The following is a 15,694-nucleotide window of genomic DNA, read 5'->3' as shown; positions in this document are numbered from 1 at the left end:
CTCCAACACCAAAGTTAACCGTGAGTGTCAAAAAGCATGATCTAAGATCTTCTAAATCCATTACCAGAAAAACTACCGACCTTGTCTCTGAAGAAGCAGTGGATTCACTTTTGAATAACAAAAAGGTAGTCATTAAACCCATCCTAGTACACAGAAGGCATATTTTGTGGGGGAGGAAAAGAGTGTTGGGGCAGGAACTCAGATAACTTTCAACCTTTCTGTCTCTGTATGCCCACTTCAGAACTAGTTCTAACATTTCACGAATTCTGCCAATTTAAAAGGACCAGACGGTGTCTAAATGTGTGTGAGTGTGAGCTTATGTTAGAATGCATCCCTTGATCAACCGTGGCAGGATTCCTTAGGACTGAAAGCAGTCTAGCAAAACTGCTTTGGTTCTGCTCTTTTCTTACTTTATAGGAGAAGACAGTTTTGACAACTTGTATTTAATGAATACCAAATGTACCTGGGACTGTTAATAGGCACCAGATACAGCAGGGGAAAAAAACATGAAAATTTCTGTCTTCGTGCAACTTACATTCTAAAGGAAAAACAAACAAGTAAATTATACAGTGTCTGGTTATAAGCGCTGAGGAGAAAAATAAAGCAAGGTAAGAGGAGGGAGGATTTTGCTATTTTATATAGGGTGGCTAGCCTCATTGTAAAGGTGATATTTGAGCAAAGACAGTGGAAGAGTTAAGGAAGGAAACCAAGTGGAAATCTATGCGAAGAGATTTGTAGACAGGAGAAAACCAGCAGATGCAAAGGTCCTGGGGAGGAAGCATAACTGGCAGGTCTGAGGAAAGCCTAGGACAAAGCATGATGGTCAGAGATGAGGTCAAAGAGTAGCCAAGTATCAGATCACATAGGACTTCACAAATCTTACAATTCTTAGAGAGCCATTGTAATCCTTTTGGTTTTTAGTCTGAGAGGGATGGGATGTTACAGAAGAATTTGAGCAAGAGAATGAGATGATTTGACTTACATTGTAAAGGAATTACTATGTGTGTGGAGGTTAGACTTCAGGGATACCGGTGGGAACAGAGGTTTGGGGTTTTTGGGTTTTTTTTTGAGTGATGAAAATGTAAAATTGATTGTGGTGATAGCTGCACAGTTCTGTGAGCCCAAGAAGTGGGTAAGTTATATGTTATTTGAATTATAGCTCAATAAAGCTGTTAAAAATATTCAATCAAATCATTAATTGTATTAAACAATCACAGTACATGGTTAGTAAATATAGCAAATATGGTATAAATAAATATAATCCTCATAATGTTTTTAGGTCATGATAAGGTAAAAATTATCTTTCCTCAGACGTGCTTAAGTTTAAATCAACGGCAATGTTTAACCATGTTATAAATTAATACTGCTTTAAGAGTAAAAATTGAGCCTCAAGTGGTTGAATCCCAGTCCAGCTTTTGGTGGTGAAAGTAACAATGTATTTATTTATTTTTTTTAAAGATTTATTTTTAAAAAAGATTTTTTTGTTTATTTGTCAGAAAGAGAGAGAGAGCACACAAGCAGGGGAAGCAGCAGAGGCAGAGGGAGAAGCAGGCTCCCGGCTGAGCAAGGAGCCCAACATGGGACTCAATCCCAGGACTCCGGGATCATGACCTAAGCTGAAGGCAGACGCTCAACCAACTGAGCCACCCAGGCATCCCAAAAGATTTATTTATTTGAGAGAGAGAGCGTGCATGCTCACACATGTGCGGGGAGAGGGGCAAAAGGAGAGGGAGAGAGAAAAGCTCAAGCAGACTCGGGGCTGAGTGTGGAACCCCACGCAGGGCTCAATCCCATGCCCCCAAGATCATGACCTGAGTTAAAACCGAGTCGGATGCTTAACCAACTGGCCACCCAGGCACCCCAAAAGTAACAATGTATTTAAAGATATGTGTTTATTAATTCATTGAACAGATATTTATTTATTTATTTATTTATTTTTGAAGATTTTATTTATTTGTGAGAGAGAAAGAGAGAGAGACAGCATGAGCACAAGCAGGGGGAGAGGCAGGCAGAGGGAGAAGCAGGAGCCCAATACAGGGCTCCATTCCAGGACCCTGGGTCATGACCTGAGCTGAAGGCAGATGCTTAATTGAGCCACCCGGGCGCCCCTGAACAGATACTTATTGAACATCTGTCATATGCAAGGCATCATGCTAGAATTGAGGTTACAGTGGTGAATAACATACTGCCTCTGCCATCAAAAATTAATTATGCATGTATATGTGCGTTATGGTGTGTGTGTGTGTGTGAGAGAGAGAGAGAGAGAGAGTTAACATGCAAGCATGTGAGACAACAGCTCATTTACTCAGTCTTTGGCCACTTATGGGAGTGGACATAGGATGTAGGGTGTACCGGAGCAAACTTGGAGAGAAATTACAACTTCATTCTGCTGGCAGGTTTATGGTTGGATAGTGTCCCATTACATGTGGGACAAGAAAAAGATCTAAGCAAATGGGTGGGAAGGGGTTTACGTGAGGGTCCCTTAAATAATAAGCCACTTTCAAAGAGCCCTATCTGCATAGCCAGTGGTGCCATAAACACTGGGAGGTCCTTACGCTACTCTTCAGGAGCAAAGTACAATAGGTTTCCTTCTCCTCTACCTTCCCAAGTATGGAATGATGCTTAACACATAGCAGTCAATGGAACCAAGACCATACGCAGCTGGAAGACAAGCTAAAACAGAACAATTATGGTATACCAAGGTAAAAATTAATTTGAATACATGATTTTGTTAGCATAATGCAGTCACTAGACTGACTGGGTTTCAATTTCCTGTTAATTGAACTCTTACTCTCTTTGCTTTTGCTCCCCAACCCCCTTTTTTAAATGACTGTGAACCATTTCACTAGCAGTCTCGTAGTCACTAGCAGTTCCACCAGAAAATTGGCAGAAGTTAGTAAAAAATTACCAGTTTCATTATCAGTTGAAAGATCTGGCAAAGGCTTGCTTTCTTTTCTTTTTTTTTTTTTTAAAGATTTTATTTATTTATTTGACAGAGAGAGCGAGAGAGCACAAACGGGGAACAGTAGAGGAAGAGGGAGAAGCAGGCTCCCTGCTAAGTAGGGAGCCCGATGCGGGGCTCCATCCAAGGACCCTGGGATCATGACCTGAGCCAAAGGCAGACGCTTCACCATCTGAGCCACCCAGGAGCCTCTGGCAAAGGCTTTCAGTAATGAGTTATGACTAAGTTAAATAACTTTCACTTCTCTAGTGTCTTGTATAGTTTCACCTTTACCCCAATATCTAAAGAGGTTCTGAGTATTAGAAAAAGCGTATATTGTGTGTCATTATATTCCCAAAGCAAATGTAATTTTTTCTGTTACTTAATCTGGTGATTATTTTACTTCTTTAAGCCTCAGTTGGAGATATCACTAAATCTCTAATATTTTATAACATAAGTATTATTCAGATATATGATCATTATGTTTTTGATGTTGGATGAAAAGGATTTAGAGATTTCCCCCTGATTTACATTTTCCATTCTCTTTATTCCTACATTACAATGGAAGCTTGGGAGATAGCTGTTACCAGTTATCTATTGTAACAATAATGCTTCATAACAAACAAGCACAAAATCACAGTATGCTTGCAAGTGTTTATTACCCACACACCTGGAGTGGTTGGCTAGGTGATTCTGCTGATCTTGGTTAAGCTCATTTATATGCCTAGGGGTAGTATACCGTTAGATAATCTAAAATGGTCTTGGCTAGGACAGTGGGGGTGCTCCATGTGTCTCTCATTTGCTAGCAAGCTAGCATGGGCACATTCTTTTGATGATGATGGCAGATGGTAAAAGCACACGTGGAAATATGCAAGTCCCCACAAGAGATGACTCTCACTTTGATACCAACTATAAATTTCAAGGCTTCCCAAAACCATTCTCAGTTTTGATAGGACTCATAGAACTTACTGAAAGCTATTACACTCATGATTATGGCTTATTAGAAGGAAAGGATACAGATTAAAATCAGCCAAGGAGAGAAGCACATAGGTAGAATCTGGAGAAGTACCAAAAGTGGAGCTCCCATTGTTCTCTCCCCACACACTTGGGATGCATTACTTTTCCAGCATCAATGAGTGACAATACATACAGGATGTTGCTGACCAGGGAAATTCACTTGAGCATTGGAGTTCAGAGTTCCTACTGGGGCTCCATCATCCAAAGCTCCAATTGTAAATCACATTGTTGGGCTTTCTGGTGTGGACAATCCCTATTCTAAGGCCACTGGGTATGGCCAATCCCCACCCTAACTCACATTGTTAGATTATTCAGTGGGCTCCAATACCCCCAGGCAAACAAAGATACTCCTATCAGGCGTGAGATTACCTCCCAAAAACCAGGGGGAAAAGCCAAACCTCATTTTGGGCCAGGTAAATTTTTTAAAGACATAAGCGTGAATACACGAAGTAGGGAAGAATTAGGACTATTAGTGCAACCAATCTAACACAGTAGCTCTATTAAAAGTATTCCTTAAATTGGTATAGGATATCAAACAGTGTTCTTTAACTTTAGGATTGACTTAAGAACTAACATTAACCATAGACTAATTACAGATGCTATAAATAAGCATCCTTCTCTTTACCCTTTGTACACATTAAGATTAGAAATAATCACTCCGGGTGCCTGGGTGGCTCAGTCATTAGGCGCCTGCCTCCGGCTCAGGTCATGGTCCCAGGGTCCTGGGATCGAGCCCCACATCAGGCTCCCCGCTCAGCTGGAAGCCTGCTTCTCCATCTCCCACTCCCTCTGCTTGTGTTCCCTCTCTTGCTGTGTCTCTCTCTGTCAAATAAATAAAATCTTAAAAAAAAAAAAAAAAGAACTAATCACTCCACTTCATAATTTTTGTGAAAGTCATTGAAACAGATCTAAAACTTACCAACTTCGGCTCTATGATTAAAAAACAACAAAACAGGGGCACCTGGGTGGCTCAGTCGTTAAGCGTCTGCCTTCGGCTCAGGTCATGATCCCAGGGTCCTGGAATGGAGCCCCACGTAGGGCTCCCTGCTTGGCAGGAAGCCTGCTTCTCCTTCTCCCACTCCGCCTGCTTGTGTTCCCTCTCTCACTGTCTCTCTCTCTCTCTCTCTGTAAAATAAATAAAATCTTTAAAAAAACAACAACAAAACAAAACCTCACACATTCTATACTATACAGCATCCAATGATGATTACTCCTATTAATGTAGTACTTCATGCTTTTCCAAGAATTTTCAAAACAACTATCTCAATCAATTCTCATGTTTTTGTGTAGTTGATGGGGGCAAATATTATTATGGTCATTTGGTGGATGAAGCATAAAAGTTAAAACAACTCACTTAGGGCACCCTTCTATACTGTTAACGATGGACTAGAACCTGGGCTCACTGATTCTTTTTTTTTTTTTTAAAGATTTTATTTATTTATTCATGAGAGACAGAGAGAGAGAAAGAGAGAGAGAGGCAGACTCCCAAGGAGCAGAGAGCCTGATGAGGGACTCGATCCCAGGACCCTGGGATCATGACCTGAGCCAAAGGCAGACACTTAACCATTTGAGCCACTCAAGCGCCCCCTGGGCTCACTGATTCTACCAGTGCTCCTTCTAGGTCAGAGTTTTTCTGCCTACCAAATCCTGTGATTCTGTGACAGAATGAATTCCAGGTCCTAAACTCTGAATCTTACTTCACCAAATAAAGTTGAGATTTCTGGCATTCTCGCCTGGTTTGAGCTCTTGAGAAGCTCATTTGGGTGGAAGAATGCATGGACTAGCCAAGCTCGGCAAATCTTTCAGACAGCTAAGTCAGATGCTGTTTGTTTATAACCAAAGCATTCTTCTGAAATGTAACTTAATTGTTTTCAATAAAAATATGTTTTTTAAAATTTGTAAACATGTCTTATGCTTGACAGAATAGCTGTTGGACATTCCCCTGCAAGCACCTGCAATTCCCTGCTATAGCACCTGAAAATATTTAATACTTAGGACTCAAGTTATTTATATTCAAAAATGATACATTGCTAAGGAAAGATACCAGAAAATGAGAAAGGAGTAACTGGAGTCTGATATAGCTGTCATGCTATTCATAAATTGTTCACAACCAAAATAAATAAATAAATGTGTCTTATTTACCAATGTATTTCCAATGCTAGATATAATGCCTGGAATATTTTTTTGAGAGGTTTATTAGTTTATTTTATTTTATTTTTTAAGGATTTTATTTGACAGAGAGAGAAAGCACAAGCAGGGGGAGCAGCAGAGGGAGAGGGAGAAGCAGGCTTCCCGCTGAGCAGGGAGACTGATGCGGGGCTCTATCCCAGGACCCCGGGATCACAACCCGAGCCAAAGGCAGACGCCCAACGACTGAGCCACCCAGGCGCCCCAATACCTGGAATATTGTAAGTGCTCAATAAATATTTATTGAATGAATGAATAAGTGAATAACTAAAATAGGCTTCCTTATTACAACAAATTGATCTAAATAGAGCAGTAGTCTCCTGACATGATTGTTTTCCCTTCGGAAAACAAGTACACCTCCTTTGGGAATTAGAAATTTGGTTCAAAACAAGAAAACATCTGAGAGCTGAATTGGAGCCTTCTGTAAAACAACTCTTAATACCAGTGCTAGGGTTCTACATCAGTTAAGATGTGTTTTGTTACTTGCAAATGAGATTTGAGAAAATTCAAATTTAATTTGCTTAAACAATAAGTGAATTTATTCACTTGCATAGCTAAAACATCCAACTGTAGTTTGGGCCTCAGATACCATTTGATGAAGGTTTTACTCAGTCTCTCTTAGCTCTGACCTATTTCATGTATTGGCTTGTCCTCAAGTTGGCTTTCATCATGGTAGACAAAGGGCTGCCAGAAGATCTTAGGGCTATTTACCTTTTTGTTACTATCCAGAGAGTATGTCTACCCTTAGCCATTAAACAAAAGTATTGATCTTCACTCTATTTGGATCAATTTAGGCTACCATCCCCACTTTCTGAACCCCTAACCAAACAATTCCTGGGGTCAAAGGAACATCATGAATTGTTTGGGACCTGGGTTAGGTGACCATCCCTAATAGCTGTGACAAGACAGATTGTCCCTTACTGATGTGAATCAGGCTTATCAGGATGAGGGGCCTCCCCTGATTTGGGAGTAGATAAATTCCTTGGATATGCAGTTTGATTTTATTATTTTTGGAATGTACTTTCTCATTATCTCTGCAGATATTTCTAAAGGCCCATTTCCTTTCTCTTCCCGTTCTGGAACTCCAACCACACATATGTAGGATTTTTTTTTTTTTTTTAAGATTTTATTTATTTATTTGAGAGAGAGAGAGAACACATGAGAGGGGATAGGGTCAGAGGACAAAGCAGACTCCCTGCCGAGCAGGGAGCCCGATGCGGGACTGGATCCCGGGACTCCAGGATCATGACCTGAGCCGAAGGCAGTCACTCAACCAACTGAGCCACCCAGGCGCCCCCCATATGTAGGATTTTTGATACTGTCTCACAGCTGATTTTATTGTTCTATTTGTTTTTCACTCTTTTTCTCTTTGGTTACTGGCATCCCCTGCTTTTCAAAAGTTTGCCTAACACCACTTTGCTTTTATGAAAGAGCTACATCAGTACCTGTGGAAGCCAACTCAGCCTTCTATCTATGGTTTGTCTTGGACAAGAGGTTCCTGCTCCTCCCTCAGCAATAGTGGATCTCAGCTTGTTATCAGTGTAGGATCCCCCAGGCCTAAGAGAATTTCCTGCCTCCCCCTGAAAAGATATAGGTCTTTCCTTCTACACTTCCCCTATCCGCAAGGGAGCTTTGTCTGTGCCCTGGGGGCCAACGTGTTTGCTACCCCTTATCCAGTGGCTTATGGCTTTTGCTTCATAGGATAGAAGAGTCTGGACGAAAAAGGGTCTGGGAGGTTTTATGCCCAATTCCTAGCAGCTGCCAATTACCTCCTTTATGTCTGCAACATTTGGGGTTCTCTATGATCTCCTGCCCTGCCCCTAATCATTCATCTGATTACCACTGAGCTTGTGGGAAAAACTTGGCAAGTGCAATCTCCCTTTGTGTCTGAGGCTCCAAACCGATATACTAGCCTACACATGACCTTTAGCAATTTGTTAAACTTTTTGTTGAGTTATTTCTTACTCTGCCAAAGGTCTAAACTGTGTGGCCCATTTCTCCTTAGAGCTCAAGTTACTTGGTTGCCTTGCAACCTCAGCTGTCTGGTGTACTCAAGAAAATGTATGCTTTTGCAGATTATCTGGCTTTTTTTTTGTCATTGTGGGAGCAAAATTCTTTGCACTTTTTTTTTTTTACATTCCCAAGCAGAAGTAGAAGTCACACCTACACTGAATTGCTATGCAGTTTGGAAAGTCTTAATAAGGTTGGCAAAGTGGGGGGATGAATTCTAGGTAGGCAGCACACAGTGTCCATTTTAGGTACAAATATAATCAATAAATACAATTCTGGTAATAAGTTTTGTGATGGAAAAGTTTGACTTTGTTTAGGCAGTACATAGGTTAAGATACACTAGGTAATGCTGAAGTTATAAATAACTGTAAGTTTTAGTGAGTTAACATGATAGAAGTTTGTTTTGCACTCAAGCTACATACCCAGTGGAGATTGTCAAGGTAGTGCAGAGTTTGAGGCTTTGTTCATTGTAGGAACTCAAGAGATCTGGACTGATTAAAGCTTCATCTTGATATGGGCTTCCATGGTAACTGCAGTACTCAAAAGGGACTGTGATGAACACATTTTGAATTTCAAACATGTCACTTTCAATGGCCAAAGCAAATTTGTTGGCCACAACTAACTTTAAAGAAGGTGGCAAAGAGGGGCACCAGGGTGGCTCAAATGGTTGAGCATCTGCCTTTGGCTCAGGTCATGATCTCCAGGTCCTGGGATCGAGCCCCGGCTCAGAGGGGAGTCTGCTTCTCCCTCTCCCTCTGCCTCTCCCCTTGCTTGTGTGTGCACGCTCTTTCTCTCTCAAATGAATAAATTTTAGAAATCTTAAAAAAAAAAAAAAAGGAAAGTGGAGAAGAGCAGAACTTTCTGTCTGGGAAAAGTCCTAGAAATATTTGGTGAACAGTACTAATGAATACCACGGGGAGGTAGTCTTGCCTTGCCAACCAGCAGTAGAAAGACATGTGCAGTTAATATGCGGCTGACTCAAGTTTAGCAGAATTAAATCTAAAGAAACCACGAATTAATTTTAAAGTAGAACCGCAAGTAGATAGAAGTTTAGTTTCTATATATGGTTTCATTGTGATATGGAAATCTGCTTAGTATTGACAAACTATTAATTGGCAGAATAAGTTTGAAACCAGTGATGACCCCTGTCATTTCAAATCTAATAAGATTCAAAATCAAGCTCTTCAACTGGTCTGCAAATTTAGCTCACTTTCCCAACTTCTTTATTTTGGTTGTTGATACCATTATACTGGCCAGCTTTCCAAACTAGAGACCATGGCACTTTTTTGGTGTAACTAATATGTTCTGCTTTACCAGCTTGAGGGTACAATTTGAGGTTATATGCCTTTTGCTATTAAAATTAAAGGTCTTAATGCTTCTGTCCTGCTTATTGAGAGGACTTTCTTCCTCTCTAGAGTCCTCTTCCTCAGATAATTCCCATGATTTCAAGAATGCTTTTCTTGTGTAAGGGGTCAGTCCTAATTACTATATTCACTTTTAGGACAGAACATTAGGAACTTTACTCAGACCCTTGGGAAATGTCATTGTCTGCAGATATTGTTTCAGTCATAGTCATATAAGTGATGAGTATATTAGTTTCTTATTGCTTCTATGATAAGTTATCACCAACTTGATGGCTTAAACAATACAAATTTATTATCTTACAGTTCTGTAAGTCAGAAGTTTGCCATGGGTCTCACTGGGTTAAAATCAGAAGTATCAGCAGGGCTATGTCCCTTTCTGAATTGTTCTAGGGAAGAATCCATTTCCTTGCCTTTTCCAGTTTCTAGAGGCCTCCCACATTTCCTGGCTCCTAGTCCCCTCTCTCCATCTTCAAATCAGCCATGTAGCAAATATCTCACTTTGCTTCCATCCTCACAGCTGGGAAAAGTTTTCAGCTGTAAAGAATCATTTAAATTGGGCCCACCTGGATAATCCAGACTAATCTCTCCATCTAAAGGTCCTTAATTATATCTGTAAAGTTCTTTTGCCAGATAAAGTAACATATTCACAGGTGCAAGGGAGTAGGATGTGGACATCTTTGAGGGGCCATTATTTTGCCTGCTATAGTGAGCATCCCTATTGAGGCCACATGACATGGATGGTCTGGCTACCCCATTGCAGCCACTTTCCTCAGTCTGCAGTGATAGGATGTTAGTAACTGGAATGGTTTCCAGTTTCAGCTGCATTCATCTCTTGACTTTTGTGTTCCTACTCATGACTAAACAGAAAGTCCCTATCGCTCCTGGTCCCAAGGCTCATCCCCATGCCCAGTGACATGGAAAACTCATATTCTTACATTGCATTTTCTTTCTTTCTTTTTTTTTTTTTTAAAGATTTTATTTATTTATTTGACAGAGAGAGACATAGTGAGAGCAGGAACACAAGCAGGGGGAGTGGGAGAGGGAGAAGCAGGCTTCCCGCCGAGCAGGGATCCCGATGTGGGACTTGATCTCAGGACACTGGGATCATGACCTGAGCCGAAGGCAGATGCTTAACGACTGAGCCACGGCACCCTTACATTGCATTTTCTTTTGTGACAGGTAAACAACATGATATTGCCTCATTATTTAAAATATTTCAGTGCCTTCCCATTGTACTTGTTACAGTACCAAATAGGCCCTACCTAATCTAGCCTCTGTATACTGATCATCCTGGTTTCTCCCTTGCTTATGGAACTACAAATACACTAAGTTTCTATTAGCTTCTCAAATGCATCAAGCTTTTTCCTTCACATGCTCCTCACACATGCTATTCTCTCTCTTTAGGATGCTCTTGTTCACACACTTCATTTGGCCAACTCAGGTCTCAGTTTATATGTCACTTCTTCAGCGACACTTTCCCTGTGTTATCTATCTAAATTATGTCCCTACTGTTATTCTTTTCCATAGCACCTTATTTTCTTTTATTATAATTAATATTTATTTATTTATTTAGTGTATTTTCAGTTTCCTTCAAAGGACTCCAAGTTATATGACAGCAGGAATCATATATCACTCTATCCAATAAGCTTATAAACTCTTTAAGAGACTGTCTAATTGAAGTTTGATCTTCCACAGCCTAGCAGGCAGTGTCTTGGACACCGTTGGTAGGTGTTCCATAAATATTTATTCAATAAATCTTGGACTACTAATCTAGACTCCACTTTCTTTCTCTTCTAATTTACATAGCATAATATTCTAAAACATTGCTTCCATCATCTTAATCCCCTGCTGAAAAACTTATCCACTATTACTTATTTTATCCAATTCAACTTTATTATTTCTCCTCCCAAGTAAAGTGTGTATTTTATAATCCTCACAATTCAGTACTTATCTACTCTCTCAAATGATTTCTAATTGTTTCATATGTGTGAATGCAATTTGATTAAAACTGCCTTCAAGAAGTCTACATGTTCTATTTTGGCTTCCCCTTTTCTTGGAAGTAACCATCATTCAAAATGTGAAATAAAAAGCTGATTTATTATTTTCTGTGTGTAGAAGTACTATACTTGTTTGGTCCAGTCTCCCTGCTGATCTTATATGGTATTTTGTGAAAGGGATTCAGGGATTGACTGACTTTCAAAGATGGGAGTGGGTTGGGTTGACATCAGCTATGAAATCATAATTATTGTGGTGGAGAGACTGTTTACAATTGGCTGATTTTCAGAGATGTGTTCACAAGAGTAAGGCTGTTGCTGTTTGGCTAACTTTAAAAAGTGGGAAGCTGTCACTGACAGGCTGGTTTTTTAGAGGCTTGTTCACAAGGCTGAGTTACCACTATTGATCTATTAATTGAGTTTAAAATTACTTCTGTTCATTAGTTTTTACCATAGCTATATAATAATCTTTTCCTAAAAATATGGGACTTTTAATATTTTGTTCAAGAAATATTTATTTTAATTGATGAGCCCATTCAACTTTTTCAGATGCAAGAAGAGATTGGAGATTTATAGTACAGCTAGAGCAGTTCTGTTCTAATGTTTGGTCTTTCAAAGGGGGAGTTGTATCATTCTTTTTTTGCTCTCCAAGGTACCTCTCATTTTCATTCTAACCAAGCAGGTATGATCAGGTTGAGTAGTCATATGTAAAATTGATATGAAATGTCCTTTTTGGGCAACCAAATGATATTGTAAGGGACAGGTTAGACATTTCTTTCAGCTTCACAACTCATTACTGATAATGTCATGTTAATTTTTAGGATTGCCATTACATTTGGAAGAATCTCAAATAAGATTACGTGTGACTTTTTTGAGTTCAGGGCATATCAAGTTTCTTTAAACTGATAATACTCTAACTTTTATTGTGGATATCCTTATTCAATTCTAACAGAAAAGAACTTCCTTTTATTAGCTAAGCATTGACAAGCATTAAATCTTTCATTAAAATTTTACACATTTGGGGGCACCTGGCTGGCTCAGTTGGTAGAGTATGTGACTCTTGATCCCCGGGGTTGTGAGTTCAAGAGCTCCACGTTGAGGGTAGAGATCACTTAAATTTTTTTTTTTTTACACATCCAATAAATAGAAGGATATCCCACAGATTAGTTTCAGGCTCCCTAAATTTCAACTTTGTGTCTGCTCCACTATACATATATTTTTGATGATAGAACATAAGACACATTCAAATGGTTATAAAATGTCTGGCCCTGCACCTTTGTTTTACAATGATGGGTGGGTTGGCACAATGGGTGGTAGGAGTATTCTTGGATGCCATTCCTACACTGGGACAGCTGGCAGTATTTTAACTATACGTAGAAGTGACTGTGAGTTACAAAAATATATCCCACTAAACTCAAACCAAATGTATTCTAACTCAACTTCCTTCAGCTAAATTAAAAAAAATGCCTGCTAGCCCCTCTTACAGCACTAGACAAGGGGAAGTGTGACAGAGGAGAAATCAGTGAGGAACCAGTTTGCCGTCTAAAGATTGTAGTTAAAATTTTTGTGAACTGTATGAATATACTGCTGGGGCCCCTTCCAGGGCCTTGGAAAAAGCTAGTGCAAATGAAGTCCCCTGAAGATGAAGCCTCTCAGCTTTGCATTAAATTTGCCTTGGGGTCTGGGGCCATTTTATCTATAGGGTGGATTGTCAATTTTCAGTCACCTCATATAGGGCCAGTGGATTACAATTCCATTTGAGGCAGAGATTTGCCTCTTGTGTCAAAGGGCTTTCTACCATTTGTTTAGATTAGAAGTTCCCAAATTCTTTGGCCTCATGACCATTTCACTCCTAAAAAGTATTGAGGACTCCAAAAAGCTTTTATGTGAATCATATTTGTCAATATTAATGGTATTAGGAGTTAAAACAAACATATAAAATATTAATTCATTTAAAATAAAAAACAATAGGGCGCCTGGGTGGCTCAGTTGGTTAAGCGACTGCCTTCGGCTCAGGTCATGATCCTGGAGTCCCGGGATCGAGTCCCGCATCAGGCTCCCTCCTCGGCGGGGAGCCTGCTTCTCCCTCTCCCGCTCCCCCCTCTTGTGCTCTCTCTCTCTCTCACTCTCTCTCAAATAAATAAATAAAATTTAAAAAAAAAAATAAAAAATAAAAAACAATAAATCTGTTACATGTTAACATAAATAACATTTTTAATGAAATAGAACTATTATTTCAAAGCAAAAAGGATTTAGAGAGAAGAGTGGCACTATTTTACATTTCTGAAAATCTCTATAATGTCTGGCTTAACAGAATTCTCACATCTGCTTCTGCATTCAATCTGTTGCAATATCACAAACATGTAGTCTCTGGAAAAGCCCAGTCTTAGTATGAAATAATTTTTTTTTAAATGTTTTATTTATTTATTCATGAAAGTCAGAGAGAGAGAGAGAGAGAGGCAGAGGCAGAGGAAGAAGCAGGCTCCCTGCCTAGCAGGGAGCCTAGCAGGGAGCCCGATGCGGGGCTCGATGAGGGGCTCGATCCCAGGACCCTGGGATCATGACCTGAGCCGAAGGCAGACGCTTAACCATCTGAGCCACCCAGGAGCCCCCGTATGAAATAATTTTGATCTTGTGGACCCCTGACTACACTTTGACAACCGCTGAGTTAGACATCTTTATATCTACTTTCTGGATGCCTAGAGCTTCTAAGTACCCGCTCTCTATTTCTGTATCCATATAATCAACTTCACCTCTTAGGTAAGAGTCAAATGTTAATTATTGCTATGCTTTTTGGCATACAAGGAAAACTTTAGAAACAATTTTTAATGAATCCCAAGTCTTAGAGAAGTCATTCTTCTCTTAGAGAAGTCATTCTTCCCTTTTACTGACATGGGTAAAAGTATCTCCCTCATTGTCTGCTCCTGATAGCAAGGCTTTGGTTTTCTTTGTTTTTTTAATTAAAGACTTTATTTATTTGACAGAGAGAGACACAGCGAGAGAGGGAACACGAGGGAACACGAGGGAACACAGGCGGGGGAAGTGGGAGAGGGAGAAGCAGGCTTCCCGCCAAGCAGGGAGCCCGACGTGGGGCTCGATCCCAGGACCCTGGGACCATGGCCTGAGCCGAAGGTAGACGCTTAACGACTGAGCCACCCAGGCTCCCCAAGGCTTTGTTCTTTCAGGAATATAATGGCCAAGGCAAACCTTAGACTAAGACCAAACACAATATTGGGTGTCTTATATGGTATAACAACAGCATCTGATATTTACCAAGTCCTTTCTGCGTGCTAGGCATGTACTAAGTGCTTCACATACATTATCTCATTTAATTCTCCCAGTATTCCTATGAGGAACCTACCACCATTCCCATTTTACAGATGAGGAAACGGAGATAAAGAGAGGTTAATGCCCTGCGTTTTACAGGGCTGAGCCGGGAACTAAATTAAAAAAATCTGTCTCCGAAGTGCGTATACTTTACTAATAAAGTAAGTATAAAAGTGGCAGAGTGAGATTCGTATAAAATAACAGTGGAGGTGAAAAAGGGAGGTTAGTAAGGCAAAGAGCCTCCGGGCCACGACAGCCGAGATACCAAGGATGCACTGTATTATTTTCCACCCGAGGCTTCTTTTCTGCTTCATTCTCTACGCTCCCATGCTCCTCTTCTCATATATCATTGCTGGTGGTTTCGACGCCCAGGCCTGAGGCCGACGTTGAAACTAACGCGTTTAAACAACCTGATGAAAAGGAGCGAGGCAAATCTGAAGGAAGGAAGGTGACGGCGGCGTGGCGAGAACCCTGCGCAGGCGCATCACATGCCAGGCCCGCCTGCCCGCCCCCTTTCTCCGCCTAGGACTCCGCGGCTGGAGGGGATTACGGGCGTGGGCCGCGAGTGCCGACTGGAGGGAGGCGCGGGCTGGCGCCTGCGCAGTCCCGGGGACGCTGGTGTGATCGAGCTCACGTAGCGAGGGCTGCAGTCGCCTCCTCCCTAGCGCTGCCATCGCAGCCTAGAGGTTATAAAAGGGCTAACTGGCTCCCTCTGCTGCCCAGTCGCGCCGCCAGCGGGCTGAGGAAAGGGAGCCGGTGTCCGGCCCGAGAGCTGGCTGCAGGGGACTGAAGAACGCGCCGCCCCTCCCGCCGCACTTCCCAGGTAAGACGCTCCCCCGACTCGGGAGACGGTG

At 41.0% G+C, this 15,694-nt stretch overlaps 1 protein-coding gene across 3 annotated transcripts in view; it reads left to right on the top strand.

Annotated features, from left to right (window-relative positions):
- The first annotated feature begins 3 nt into the window (after nt 1-3).
- P4HA1 (prolyl 4-hydroxylase subunit alpha 1) overlaps nt 4-15,694 on the top strand; it is a 97,479-nt gene continuing 81,788 nt past the window's right edge. For 2 of the 3 annotated variants that reach the window (XM_054508210.2, XM_054508209.2), the window contains exon 1: nt 15,464-15,663. The gene's annotated coding sequence lies outside the window, so the exon portion shown is untranslated. Of the gene's footprint in view, nt 126-6,181; nt 6,367-15,463; nt 15,664-15,694 lie in introns of those variants that run through there. The other variant, XM_054508212.2, reaches the window with a different exon arrangement.

Source organism: Mirounga angustirostris, unplaced genomic scaffold (genome assembly GCF_029215605.1).
Source record: "Mirounga angustirostris isolate CCGP_5_RB_7025 unplaced genomic scaffold, mMirAng1.0.hap1 SCAF_6, whole genome shotgun sequence".
Lineage (NCBI taxonomy): Eukaryota > Metazoa > Chordata > Mammalia > Carnivora > Phocidae > Mirounga > Mirounga angustirostris.
Note: the sequence above shows the minus strand (reverse complement) of the source record. Positions and strands in the feature narration are given on the sequence as shown.